This window comes from Notamacropus eugenii, chromosome 2 (assembly GCF_028372415.1).
Source record: "Notamacropus eugenii isolate mMacEug1 chromosome 2, mMacEug1.pri_v2, whole genome shotgun sequence".
NCBI lineage: Eukaryota > Metazoa > Chordata > Mammalia > Diprotodontia > Macropodidae > Notamacropus > Notamacropus eugenii.
Window position 1 is genome coordinate 6,467,744 of NC_092873.1, and position 15,228 is coordinate 6,482,971.

Consider the following 15,228-nt stretch of genomic DNA (forward strand, 5'->3'; position numbering starts at 1 on the left):
TGATGTTTCACAGCCCTCCCTCACTCAGAACAAATTCAAGTGTCATCAATTCTTTGATGGGAAGGTGTTCTTCGGGGATGAAGAAGAAACACATGTATGTGTCCATGGAGAAAAATATTCATAGCAGCTCTCTTTGTGGTGGCCCAAAACTGGAAATCAAGGCGATGACCATCAATTGGGGAACAGCTGTATAAACTGTGGTATTTAACGGTAATGGAATGTTAATGTACTATAAGAAATGATGAAGAGGAAGACTTTGAGAGACCTGGAAAAACTTGTATGAAATGATGCTGAGTGAAAGGAGCAGAACCAGAAATCCTTTTCGCACAGCACCAACCACAGTGTGTGAGAAATGTTTCTAGTGGACGTAGTCCTTCGTTGCAATGCAAGGACTTAAAAAATTCAGAATGGTCTCTTAAGGTAAAACGCCTTTCACATGCAGACAAAGAACTACGAAATTGGATCACAGAATGAAGGAGAATATTTTCTTTTGTATTATGTTTTCTTTTGTTTGATGATTTCTCCCATTCGTTTTAATTCTTCTAAGGAACACGAATAAGATGTAAATGAATTGAGTACGAATGTATGTATAGAACCCATATGAAATTGTATGTTTTCTCATGGAGGGCGGGTGCAGAGAGGAGGACGGAGAGGAAGGGATGAGAAAAAAATCTAAGATATATGGAAGTGATTGTAGAACACTGGAAACACATAAAATAATAATTAAAAAAGAAAAACATGTTATTCCATCTTCTATCTCCAAGATGTTCCAAAGACTTTCTCCCATGCCAGGCATATAATCCCACCTTCCCTGGGTCTTTCAGAATTCCCAGTATCTTTTGAAAGCTCAGTTCAAGTGCGTCCAAGTCCTATTTTAATTCCGAGTTCATTTGCCCACCGTGTAAAACAAATGACCTTGTAGGTAGTGTGTATATGCTTCGTACTTACTTAGATAAAAGCATAAATGGCTTTTAGTCCTTTTCAACGACATCCCTCCTTCCACGCAGTGGAGATGGTATTGAGACAATCATAGTTTAAGTCATTTTATGAATATTAACTTAACCGTTGGTAATTTCAGTGTACGATGACTGAGAAATTGCTCTGTTATTGCAAAAAATCCTTAACACCCTTAATGAAGTCACCACAATAAGGGAGAAGACAAAATAAAATTCTAGTGAAACTGAAAGATAGCTTAGAGGGATCGATCATTGTTGGTTTCACTACGTGCTCCAAAGCAACAAGATCCATCTTTCCACATAATTGGCCATCACATACAGCAATGATTACGACAAGTCTTTATAAAAAGACCACCATGAAGATAATTGTTACCTCCATGCCAATAATGTGTTGAATAGAGCAAAGAAGAGACCTTCTGTGAGAAATAAAGAGGTATTTATTCAAATCGTAACTTCTTTTGATGTTTAGTGACTTCAGAAGAAAGATGGAAGAAAAGGGGATTCTAGAAGGTATGCTGAAAAACATAACTCACGTTTGAGAAATGAAAGAGAACAAAGGCTTTTACGATGATTTAGAATATTTCTCTGTCTGCATGTCTCTTCTGATGATTTTTTTCCAGAAGAATTTGAAGGTAACTACCCAAAGCAAAACAAAACGACACACAAAGAAGAAATGAAATTGGTTATTATGAGAAAAGAAAAGATTGATTCCTGGAAATGACATCACAATCAGCTGACTACAGTCTGAATATAGACTAGTTTGTTTTTTTTTTTTTAATGGCAAAAATAAACTTCTATTCATAAGGGAATTATATGGTGATATAGATACCCCAGCATCTATGGTGGTCCAAGCCATGAACAGAGAGCAAGTAAGACCATTGAGTAATATTGAGTACACACATATTCATAGATATAGTTGCAGAGAACAGAAGGGTGAAACAAATTGTTGATTAAGGAGCTGCAGAAGTAAGAACACATGTATAGATCTTACGCCACACGATTCAATGAAATAAAATGAAGTGAAGGTGAGCTGATTGGCAAAGGGAAGGAGTAATTATAATTCCTATCTATGTACAAGTGAAACAAAGTGGTCAACTATGGCTTAATAAGGAGACTTTCTCATGAAAAGTTTTCCTAAAAATTGCAAAACTATCTGTTTTCAAAATGAACGTTTTAATTAAAACTTCACAATGAAGACATGTTTATTAACTTTTATTCATGTTTCCTTATCATATCTAAATCACTCAGAAGATTACAAGCCATTGACCCAAAATGCTTAATCATTTCATCTTCCCTGAGTGATTAACACATTCAATACATATATTTTTAAGGCATTTTAGTAGTGTCTTTAAAAAAAATGAAACATTTGCTGTATTGAATGTTGACTGCATTACATTTATCATGTTGGCTCTGGGAGGTCCTTAGAATTAGGCACGTTTTATAAAGGGAGAGAAAGATGCCATAGATATGCAATACCTTTTAAGTTTCTAATCTTAGTTGAAGAAAATACGCATACAAATAGAAACTAATAACTAAATTAGGACGTAATTCTTTATATTATATGTGATGACTTTGCCAAAGATTTCTCTACAGTATTGAATAAAAAAGATGTGTTGATATGGGTATGGCTTTTTGTGTTTATATAGATGTTGAAGACGTTCTAAAAAAAAGCAGAAGGATCACAGAAAGACTGTGTTTTAAGTGTTAAGATGCCAGTACCATGGGAAAACAATCAGAGGAGATAAAACCCATGTTTAAGAACTGGTTAATGAGGAAACAGAATTCATTTTAAGGAATATGAGCGGCACTAGTCACGGGTACATAAAATGTGTTCATTTATGTATGGCTACAACTGAGGACGTAACAGATGGCATAGGATAGTTGATCCATAAAAACATAAGTACATTTGCATGCATAAAATTTAAGTATCTGGCAATTGCTCTTCCAGTAGAGGTGTTACCTCCGCAAATTTGCATGGAGTGTTTCTTGTGTTAAGAAGAACACCACTGGATTAATCCCATCCACTGTAATCTCCAATTGTAGTGATCTCTCCCTTTTATAAATACTTATGTGTATATCATTCCCTCAATAGTTGTTTATGTGTTATCTTATATTAAAAATGAAATTCCTCTATTTTGCATTGGCTTCCTATTGAGGCTGCAGATTCTTCAAGGAGAAAGGGCATGTCTTACACAAAACCTTTGCAACCTACTGAGGACCTACTATAGTGCAATTAGCATAATTAACATGCACTAGTTGATGATGTAAGTTTTGAACAAGGAAGAAACTGTAATTTGACTGAAAGCTGACATACTGAAAACTTGCATGCTCTGAGACATTAGACGAAAAAGGGTGCCAGTTTTCCCTGATCACAAATAAAATGAGGTAATTTGTACTGCCAAAGATGGACTCCAACTTATTGCTTCCTTGCTTTACCTTCGAGGGCTCGGTCCACACCTAGTTTTTTGACTGCAGCCTGAAGCCAAAAGCTTTGGAAGGTTATTATTTCCATCAGTGTGCTCCTAAAAGGAGGGAAATGAAGACAATGAGTGATAGGGGAGTTAAATGGAAAACAAAGCTTATTTCTTTGCTATACTGATTTCTGAAACTTAGAAAAATTTCTGAAACATGAAAATGCAAAAGAAAAAAGTTTCCATAGGAATGAGACTGGCCCTCACAATAATTTCTTAGTTAAGACAAGTAAACTGAAATGAACAAGGTGAAGAGAACACTTTTTTAAAATTAGGAAGTGCTTATGAAAATGTGGGAGGCCGTGATTAGTTTTACATAATTGGGAATGGTCAGTCACTATGTTTTTGGAGCAGAGACAGTAGCATTTATTAAGTGTCTAATATATGCCTAAAATAAAGGCCACAAAGCTAAGAGATTTACAATTATTATCTCTTTTGATTCTTACACCAATCCTGGGAAACAGCTGTTGTTATTATCCCCCAAATGAGAAAGATTAAATGACTTGTATCACACAGATAGCATCTGAGGCAACATTTGATATCAGATCTTTCTAACCCCAGGCTCAACTTTCTATCCATAATTCCTTCAAAGTACCTCTAAGTGGAAAAGAATCTCATCCTCAAAAATTCTGTTTTTGACCACATTGGCTTAAATTTCACTTACTTTATCACGTATGATGGATACTAGGCTGAAAATGTGTTTTGAAGAACATCGCTATTATCCACTTCCATACTTTTTTGGTTGGCATAATGATGAATAGCATACATAATTACATACAAATATGGGAAAGCAACCGAGAATGGAGAAATCTACTTGATGGTAATAAAGTGAACTCTTTAGGAAAATTTGACTGCAATGTTATTCTACGCTTAACTTTGCCTTCATTGTAACAATTTCCAAAAATAATAATAGTAACGATACAATAATTATATATGGAATATGTATTTTGCCATTGAGGGCTCTGGGAAATTGAAAATTTGTTTAAAAAAATCAGACTAGAAAAACTCAAAGTGCTTTAGTCCAAATGTCACCTTGCAACAATTTTAATTTTAGCTTAACTTTCAACTCATGGCAAAATCCACAAATAAATCTTTCGTTTTCTTCTTCTTGTTCTTGTTCTTCTACTGCTAGTACTACTGCTAATACTCGTACTCCTGCTACTAGAATTACTGCTACCACTACTATCACAACTACTCGTACTACTTTTACTACTACAATAATAAAATTACTTCTACTGCTAACATGCTGTGAAAAGGAATTCTTTCAAAAATGACAAAGTATAAGTAATCCCTGTCTTGTAGGAACATTTTTCTAGTTGAGTTACAAAGACTTAGAAAAAAGAAATGATAGTTTGATAACAGATGTGAACACCATAATGAATATACACTTAAATCCTAAATTATGTGCTATCTGATGACACGTGGAATTCAGAAGATTAAGAAGTCAAGACAGGTGAAAAGTCCAAAAAGGAGCCTGGGAAAACATTCAGTCAAAAGTCTCTTGAAGTTGAAGAGTAGAGTAGGAGGAGTTGTTGTAGTAGTGGTAGCGGTAGTAGTGGTAGTAGTAGTAGCAGCAACAGTAGTACTAGTAGTACTAGTAGTAGGGGTAGCATTGGCAGTAGCATTAGTATTAGTAGTAGTAGTTTTCAGAACGTTTATAATATTGGTGAAAAAAGAGAAACATCATACTGAATATACTTTTCATTAATCAGGGACAAATTATTAATTGCGTAATTTGATTTTAGTTTTATTTTTTTGCTTCTGTAGTTTTTTCTGATCTTCATTATCAATTCGATAAAATGATGTGACTTGCTGTGAAACTACTGTCTGCAATTGATATTTGAGGGAAAGACGAAATTTTGTTGCAGGTATCTGACTTTAGCCTGATAGAAATATGTCGAAATAATTTCTATTACTGATTTCATAAATCAAGATTATCTTCCAGAGTCTGCAATTTTGGACACTGTGCAAGAATAAGTGTCAAAGCAATAAAAAAAAATGGAGATAAATGAAAAAATTCTAGGGAAGCACAATTAAAAAATAAGATCAGTAACACCCAAAAGTTAATGCTACATGCATAAACAAAATCCTTTTGAACAGAATTACTGTCCTCAGTTTTACAGAAAAGTGGTGGTTCGTGTTTGGAATTTCACTAAAAATATGATACAATCTTTAGTGTTTCAAAAATTAGTTCAGAGCAGTCTGAGTTGCAACTACTCGGATTGTTCAGCATGGTTACATTCTTGTAAAACATGTAATGGTAATATGCTCTAGTATCTCAAAAGAGATGTCTGATTTGAATTGTGATATTATTCCTAGCATGACATTGTAGACTTTTTCTTAAGTTTTAGCACTTCAAATAATTTATTCCATTACAGTATTAAAATGGAACATTAGGAATATTGTTAGAACAATAAATTTATCAGTACTTCTGCATTAATGATTTCCCCTATCAATATTTATTGTCAAAATTTCATGCGGTACATAATTTCTTTCAGCAAAGTGAGCCATCTAGCCTAAAAGATGATTTTAAAATTTTATTTGTATAATTTCATTTTTTATTTTATTTTTTATTTAAGATTATTGTCATTTCTTTATTTAATTACGCTTATTTTATTCCACTAATTTATTACATTCATATTAACTTAGAGACTATTATGTCATTATTTTCTTATCATATGTCATATTATTGGTTCTCATGCTCCTTTCTTACATAGCAGAATTTTTACAATAAAGTTAAAATTGTCTACCTGCTGAAAATTCAAATTCCTCAATTATTTTGATCAAAATTACTTTAACTTCCATTTCTGAAAGTTAAATGCTTATCAGATACATTATTTAAAGATCTACCTCTGCTCAGCTTTCTCATTTTCATATTTACATGTTTGCTTTTTAAATTGGTTACATTCACTGATTTAACAATTTTTTTCTCTCTTCTATCACAAGAACTTCCTTTTTAGTATCAGCATAAACTCTATTGAAGAGATCAAGAAACTGTACCTGGGCAAGACTCAATAGCTTTTCTTGAAGGATGACTGTCTTTTGGGTGTCTTCATGCTGTAGCTGAAGGAACATATTTGAACACTGAATTTGGGCACGTATTTCTTGGATAAGGTCGTTTTTGACAAGATGTATTTTTGCGTATTTTTTCCCAATTTATTTATTTATTTTTAATCTTCAACATGCATTTCCACAAGATTGTGAGTTTTAAATTTTCTCCCCACCTCTCCCCTCCCCCACCCCAAAACAGTGTACATTCTCATGACCCCTTCCCCCAGTCTCCCCTCCCTTGTATCACACCCCTTCCTTCCCATATCTCTATATTCTCTCTTTTCCAGTAGGGCAAGATACATTTCTATACCCCATACAGTTTTCTACACCCCATTACCTGCATTTCTTATTTCCCAGTTATGTGAAAAAACAATTCACAAGAGTCATTTCTAAAACTCCTCAAAACTGATTGTTTGTAATTACTTCCTCCTCCCATTTACCCTCCCTTCTGTCATCTCCCAAACCCTACTTATCCCTTTCCCCCGTACTTTCCTGTAGTGTAAGATAAATTTTCATGCCAAATTGAGTTTGCATGTTCTTCCCTCTTTATATCAAACGTGATGAGAGCAAGCTTCACTTTTTTCCTCTCACCTCTGCCTTACCTTAATTTTATTTATTTAGATATCATCCCTTCCTATTTAAGTCAATCTCTGCCCTCTCTCCCTCTCTCTCTCCCTCTCTCTCTCTCTCTCTTTCTCTCTCTCTCTCTCTCTCTCTCTCTCTCTCTCTCTCTCTCTCTCTCTCTCTCTCTCTCTCCATATATACATATATATTTACTTATGTGTGTGTGTGTATGTGTGTGTATAATCCCTTCCACTACCTAAATACTGAGAAGAGTTTCAAGAGTTACAAATATTATCATTCCGTGTAAGAATGTAAATATTTCAGGTTAGTATATAACTTATGATTTCTCTTCACTGTTTACCTTTTTATACTTCTCTTGATTCTTGTGTTTGAAAGTCTAATTTTCTATTCAGCTCTGGTCTTTTCGTCAAGAATGCTTGAAAGTCCTCGATTTCATTGAATGACCATTTTTTTCTCTTAAAGTGTTATATTCAGTTTCACTTCCTAGGTGATCTTTCAGTTTAGTCCTATTTTCTTTGACATCTGCAATATCATATTGCAAGCACCTTGATCCCGTAATGTAGAAGCTTCCAGATCCTGTGTTGTCCCCATTGTATTGCTGCAATACTCAAATTGATTCTTTCTGGCTGCTTGAAATATTTTCTCTTTGACCTGGGATCTCTGGAATTTTCCTACAATATTCCTAGGTGGGTTTTTTTTTCAAGTCACTTTCAGGAAGTGATTGGTGGATTCCTTCAGTATTTATTTTGCCCACTGGTTCCAGAATATCAGGGCAAGTTTCCTTGATAATTTCATGAAAGATGATGTCTAGGCTCTATTTTTGATCATGGCTTTCAGGTAGTTCCTTAATTTTTAAGTTGTCTCTCCTGGACCTGTTTTCCAGGTCAGTTGATTTTCCAGTGAGATATTTCACATTATCTTCTTTACTTTTCATTGTTTTGGTGGTGTTTTGTAATTTTTTGGTTTCTCATTAAGTCAATAGCTTCCATCTGCTCCTTTCTGATTTTTCAAGGACTATTTTCTTCAGTGAGATTTGGAACCTCCTTTTCCATTTCACTAATTGTGCTCTTTAAAGCATTCTTCTCCTCATTGGCTTTTTGGGCTTCTTTAGCCATTTGAGGTAGTCTATTTTTAAAGGTGCTAAATTTTTCAGTATTTTTTTGGTTGTCTTTTCGCAAGCTGTTGACTCGTTTTTCATGATGTTCTTGCATTACGCTCATAACACTTCCCAATTTTCCTCCACCTCTCTTAGCTGATTTTGAAAATCATTTTTGACCTCTTATATGGCCTGAGACCACTGCATATGTATTTTAGAGGTTTAGGATGTAGAAGACTTGACTTCCCTTGATGGTATGCATTGTTCTTCCTCATCCAAAGAATGGAAGAAATACCCGTTCGCAAAGAAAATAGTCTTTTATACTCATGGTTTTTCCCTTGTTTGAACTTTTCCCCAGCCAGTTTCTTGACTTTTGAATCCTTTTTCAAGAGGAGGGTCTACTCTGGTTACATGTAAGTTCTCAGTTCCTGCGAGGTGGCAAAAATAAGGGGGAGGGATTGATTCCTCTCCTGGCCTCTGGTCTGGTCAGTGAGCAGTATTCCCTCTACAGAGACTCCACTAGCTCCACCACACCAGCTACCATTCCTTCTAACCCCAAGGTCCCCACTCAGGATTGAGATCCACATCAGTTTCTCAGTTCACCCAGGGGTTTAGGCCAGGGCTCCAACAATGGAAGATGCAGCTGCCTGGGTCCTGCACCTAGACTGCTGCATTCCTTTCTCACCCAAATGAAAGAGCTTTCTCACTGACCTTTGAAGCTGTCTTTGGCATTTGTGAGTTGAGGAATATGGGACCTGCAGCTGCTGCTGGTGCTTTCTTGAGGCTTGCTCCAGTCTTGTCCCTGTCACTGTGCTACCTATTCTGTTGTTCACTCTGCACAGCATGACAGACCTTTTCTGTGGACTTCAAGGCTACTCAGGGCTGGAAATCTCTTTCAATCTTACATTTTGTGGCTTGTGCTGCTCTCGAGTTTGTTTAGATTTAATTTTTACACGTATCTAATGGGCTGTGGGAGGAGAGTGCTAGAGGTGCATGCTTCTACTCCAGCATCTTGACCATGCCCCTTTGACAACGCATTTGATCGGTTCATCCTTTTCCTGCTCAATTGTGTTTTCAAATTCCTTTTGCCTTCTGTTTTGCATGGTGTAATTCTCTCTGTATGCTTTCTCAAATGAATGTCTTTTTTCTGAGGGAATCATGTACATGGTACACCTCTTTTTCTAACCTAGTGGTTATGTTCACCTTTAGAGAGCTCTTAACAAAGGGAACCACGGTTTTCTCTTAGGCTAGAAAAGTCATGACTTAGTTTGTGTTGTAAACGAAGCTATTCTTCACGTTGTCCCTGAAAGGAATGTTCAAGAGCTCTCTCTGATGTCCCATTTGGCTCATGAGCATGAAGAGCAAAAATCAGAAGGGAACAGTATGATGCAATTTCTTTCTCTAGACTGCTGTCCTTCCCTTTGCATTGTTTAATTTAGAGTTCAGCACTGCATTCCCAGTTGTCAGAACTTTTATTTTTTCCACCCTAGTGGAATATGAATTTAATTAATGCTTCTTTATTCAGTTGTAATTCCTTTTGAAGTTCATCATTCTTTGCTTTTAAAACTTCAATGTCTTCTACATATTGATTTTATTTTTCCTGATCCTTAATTGTTTCTGCATCTACATCCACTTTGAACATGGGAAATTCATCCTGTATGATTCCATTTTTATCCAAAAGATATTTTTCTTTTTCATTCCTAACAGGAACCCAAACATAATAAACAGAAAATATGTTAGTGAAAATAAATTCATGAATTGTGAGTTTTGCTTAGAAATTCAAAATCAACCCCAGGAGGCCAAGAAGGATAGTGTTTTCAGTAAACTGAGGAAGTTTCATCTATTTCACATTTCTGTCAGACTCAATTTTCCTAAAGAACAGGTCTTAAAAGTGCTTCATCAGTCAGAAAATATGGACTGCAATTTTCAGCCCACAAAGCTGTCTGCTTTCGGTATATTTGATTTCTTTTGCACTATCCATTCTATCCCACACGGATTAGTCACGATGTTACAATAAAAATAGCAAAACCTAATTATTTATGTGGGCCTTCTACGGTTTTTCAAAAGTACTTTCAAAACATCATGTCACCTAAAACTTTGATGAACCTTTTGAGAGACATATTTGTAGTCATCCTCCCCATTTTGCTGATGAGGATTTATGAATGAAGTATCCCACACCAGAGACAACATTTTTTAGGCTTGCTTACCATGAGGAACCAGATGATAGTCACAGTCACTATGAAGTGACATGCCTTTAGCGACCCTTTATTATTGTGATAAGTTGATGGAGATCTCACATTTTCAAACTTTTTATTAAGCAATCGTCTCTGTTTTCATCAACTGTTAATTATCTCTGGGACATTACCAGTCTATGAGAGACTTATACAAGTTCACATACTTGAAGGTGGGAGGGAAAGATTGGGATAGAAAGCAAGGCAAATGGACCTGGCAGTACAAATCACACCTTCCTGTTGGATGCAACAAATACTCCATAAAGAGAACAGTTCTGGTCTTTCAAGGAACAGGTGTGCCACCTACACAGAGAGATGGAAAAGGGACACTAACCTGAACGTGAATCCCTGCTATCAGAAGAGCTCGAGTTGCTGCTGCTGCTACCCCAGCCTGAGGAGCTGCTGCCACCGCCGTCACTGCTGCTGCTCTTCTGGCTCAACCTTGTGCCCCGCACCCCCCTGCCCCCCGCATGGCCTTGGACACTTGTGTTTTCACAGTGTGAGATTTCCTGGGTCTCTTTCCCACACCATAACGTATTTTTCTATTTCCCTCAGGATTGATGCTTTTAGTGTTTCAAAATCAATTTCTATGTCATCAGAATTAGAATTCAGTAAAGATGGCTCTCCTAACTCTGTTATATGGACGACTCACACAAGTTTATCTCTGCGGCGTTTGTTGATAGCCAAGCTTAACTGCCTTTTTTCATCATAGTTCCTAGGCTTAGCATTATCTTCCTCCTCAGATTTATTGCCAACATTTGTTCCTTGAAATGTTTGGCAGGGTATTTTTCAGCTTTTTCTGTAGTTATTTGCTTAATTTTTTTTCCTTTCACTTTCATCTTTATTGATACATTTTTTTTTTGTTTCTTTCTGCTTCTCTCTTTTAGATCTTTTATTCTTTTTCTTCAGCTTTTGGTAAGGTCCTTCAGACAGAACTTGCAGGTGTTGATGAACACATTTAAGCTGCTCTTGCAGTTTTGCACTCTCTCATCAGGAGACTCTCCAAAAGAGTTGTCTTCAAAGGAAGCATCTGCTGGGGATGGAAGCTCAATTCCAGGTGGACAGTCTCGGGCGGGTAAAGGTGGGAACTTCTAAATCTTAGAGTTCTCACGAGACCCCCCAGGAAACGACTGGGAATCGAGGTGAACCGAGCTATCTCGTGTATTTCCGCCTCTTCCCGTGAGAAACGTGATGGGAGAGAGCTCTCCCCGCCCTCGACATTGTCCCGGATCTGGGCACACTATTGTTATCTAACAGCCCGGAATTCAGATGCAAACTATGCTGCTGGAGGGTTTAAGTAGGATCAGGAAAGCCTGAAAGCTCTCTTGGGCGGAGGGGCGCGGAGTGGTGAGGACAACAAGGCTCAGCTTTTCCTCTCTCTTCTCTCCCCTCCCCCTCTCTCCCCACTTATACTTCTACTTCCAATCTCTTATTCTAAGATCTTTGCCTCCTTGGGAGATTCTTCGTTCCCTCCTAAGGAAGAATTCCCCTGCACTTGTAACTAGACCCTGAAATAAAGCTCAACCCTTGTTCGACTCTGGAACATTCTTTCTCTCATACGAGCATCCGGTTTGGCCAACCGAAGACCTCGGGATAGAGGTAAGAAGACTCGGGTAGCCCTCAGGCCTCTAGGCCTGGCAAGCATCACTGCTACTTTCTCTACAGAATGCTTTGGTGACATCCTTTTCTATATAGCACATAGACATTCTTGCAATGGGTTCATCTGTGATCTTGGAAACTGAATCTCAAAAACATCTGAAGTGTTGTTGCCATCACTACCACCTCAAGATCTGGTGGGTTATACTTGCAGCAATTCATAAACGTTAACTGAACATCTGCAGCAAATTCACGTGCATCCTTACATTTCTGGTTATACCTTTTTCTTTAGTTGTGCCAAGGTCCATTGGATTTTTGACAACATCATTGTACTTATGGAGTCCTAGAGCAGTACTAGCAACAGGCTTATGGAAAGGTCAAGTATATGCTACTTCGTCCTTTGAAAACATTTCTTCAAGAATTTCATTACGGTATTTTAATTACTCAGTTAATTTAACATGTTCCCAACTCTATATTTTTGCTGAGAATCTGGTATGATATTCTTCACTACTTTTTCTATTACAAGTGGTATTTTAGCAGATTTGTGCTCAACCAGGCTTGATGAAGATTCACTACTTGCTGTATCTATCCACGTTATACAGGTTATAGTATCTGCTTTCCTTTTCACACCCCTTTTCACTTATGTTACAGCTTGTGTGTTATAGCTTGGTGGAGCTAGTTTAGCAATGTGCAATGCAGAAAGTAACGTCTGAGGACATAGAGGAGATGGAATCACTTGCTGTTTAGCTACCTTTTCTGATGCCTTAGGGAATGGTTTTTCTTTCATAGTGGAAACTCCTGAAGATTGTTGAGTACCTTTTCATTTTTTTTCCTTTCCACCTGCCACTAGTTGTTCTGAAGGCATTTGAGACAGTTTTTGCAGAAACAGTTTCTCTAAGACTTGTGTCATTAGAACAATGTCATCACCTGGCTTGCAAAACAATTGCAAAACAATATTTTCAAGTCTTCTATACATTCTGAGGCTTCCGCATATTATTTATGTCCCAAGAGCTTTAGGAGGCTGTGATAATCTGGGAGAGTGAGCTTGGCCGCATCCACAGTCTGCTGGAAGGGTAAAGAGAAACTGTGCTGCCATAGAGCCTTCAGGACAATCTTCTGCAATTACTGCAGTTGGTTTGTGAGGAGGCCAGTCTTTCTGGCATTTATGTACTCTGGTGGAAGGGGGTTGGCAATAGCCATCTGTTGGCTTGACAGAGACATTCTGAACAGCTTTTTCCTGATGGAGTGTTGTCTTCCATGTATTTGTATCGCCACTCACCCATCGGCGTTACTGCTCACTCGAAATGGTGACCAGCCTGACTCATTTTGGAAGTAGTAGCTTCTATTTCTTTGTTCACTCATGGAGGCTTATTCAGAATTCCATCTTGCAAAGAACTGACACTCAGACTCTGCCTTTGTCTTTGAGTGTCATTTTGCTCTTCTTCAACCTGGGGAGAACAATATTGTAAAGTTTTTCATCACTTTTTTCTTCAGAATTCCGCAGAGACATTTTAACTTTAACTGGAATATAGAATGTGAAAAAGGATGGAAAAGAGATAAAAATTCTAAGAAAAGGAGGCTACTGAAAACGAAAGGGAATAAGGATATCATTTCAAAATTGTAAGGGACCCTCAACAACTATTCAGTCCAATTCATATCCATTGCTAGGTGTGTAACAGAAGTGCAGTTTAGTCTTTTAGAACTATAGATTGTGAGAGCAGAAAGGGATACTAGAGATGAGTTAGCACATCATGGAATAAATGAGGAATCAGAGGCCTGAAACAGGAAGCCATTTGTTGAAAATCATGTGGATGGCAATGGACTGAGGTAGGACTCAAAATCTGGTAAAAGTCACAGTCAGACGCAGATTTTGGACAATTTGTGTATGTACACATGCATATGTTTCTGTGTACATATATATAGAGGAACAGATATACACACATACGCATATATACATATATATGCATGTGTGTGTATAGATATATATATAGATATATAGATATATGCATATATAATGTAGGTATTCGGCAATTGTTCTTCCAGCAGAGATACTAACTTAGCAAATTTATATGGAATATTTTTGGCGTTGGAAACCCAGTAATGGATCAACATCACCTGCGCTAATCTCCAACTATAATAATCTCTCCTTTATATAAATACTTACAGGTATAGCATTTATTTAATACTTCTTTAAATTCTACCTTGTATAATAAATGAATTTCCTCTGTTTTGTATTGGCTTCCCAGTGAGATTGAAAATTCTTCAAGGTAAGAGGCCATGTCTTACACCAAGTCTTTGTAACCTGTTCAGAATCTATCATAGTACTATTTGCATAATTAACAGTCACTGGTTGATGAAATAAGTTTTGATGAAGAAAGTAACTATCATTTCACTGAAGTCTTACGTAGTGAACATTTTCATCATCAGGAAAATTAGACAAGAAATGGTGCCACTTTCCCCTGAGTGTGAATTAAATGACCAATTTCATGTTGCCAGAGATGGAATCTAAATTGTTGCTTCCTTGCTATGCCTTCGCACGTAAGACCATATATGAAGGCAGATCTTTGTAAGTCTAGGTTCAAATCTCTATACAAAATTCCCCAATGTATCTCTGAAAATTCTCACCATCCAAAGTTCTCTTTTTGACTGCTTTGACATAGATTTTGCTTAGTTTTCCACGTACGATGGATACTAGGTTGAAACTGTGTTTTGAACGTTATCAGAAATATCTATTTCTATAATTTTGGGCTGGTATCATGATAAATAGCCTACTACATAATACATGTAACTGTGGGAAAGCAACTGATTATGGAGAAAGGCATTTTATAGTAATAAAAGGAGCAGGTTGTGAGACTTTGACTGCCATGTTATTCTACGATTAACTTCACATTCATCGTAACAATTTCTAATACTAAAAATGTTGAGAATGAAATAATTTTATACTGAATTTCTATTTTGCCACTGGGTCTCTGGGAAATTGAAAATGCATAAAAAATAAGACCAGAAAAACAAAAAAATGCTTTAGGCCCATTATTGCCTTAGAACAAATTTAATGTTGGGTAAACTTTCAATTCATGGTAAAATCAACAAATAAACATTTACTTTCCTTGTTCTTATTTTTCTACAACTAGTACTACTACTGCTAGAACAACTACTACAACTTCTTTTACTATTACAGTAATAACACTTACTTATACTGCCAACACTCTGGGAAAAGGAAGCTCTATTGAGTAAATGAAGAA

At 36.7% G+C, this 15,228-nt stretch overlaps 2 pseudogenes; both read right to left on the reverse strand.

Annotated features, from left to right (window-relative positions):
• Nucleotides 1-3,313: 3,313 nt before the first annotated feature.
• Nucleotides 3,314-11,451, reverse strand: LOC140522085 (bromodomain testis-specific protein-like; annotated as a pseudogene).
• LOC140524304 (bromodomain testis-specific protein-like) lies at nucleotides 10,724-13,428 on the reverse strand (annotated as a pseudogene).
• Nucleotides 13,429-15,228: the final 1,800 nt, after the last annotated feature.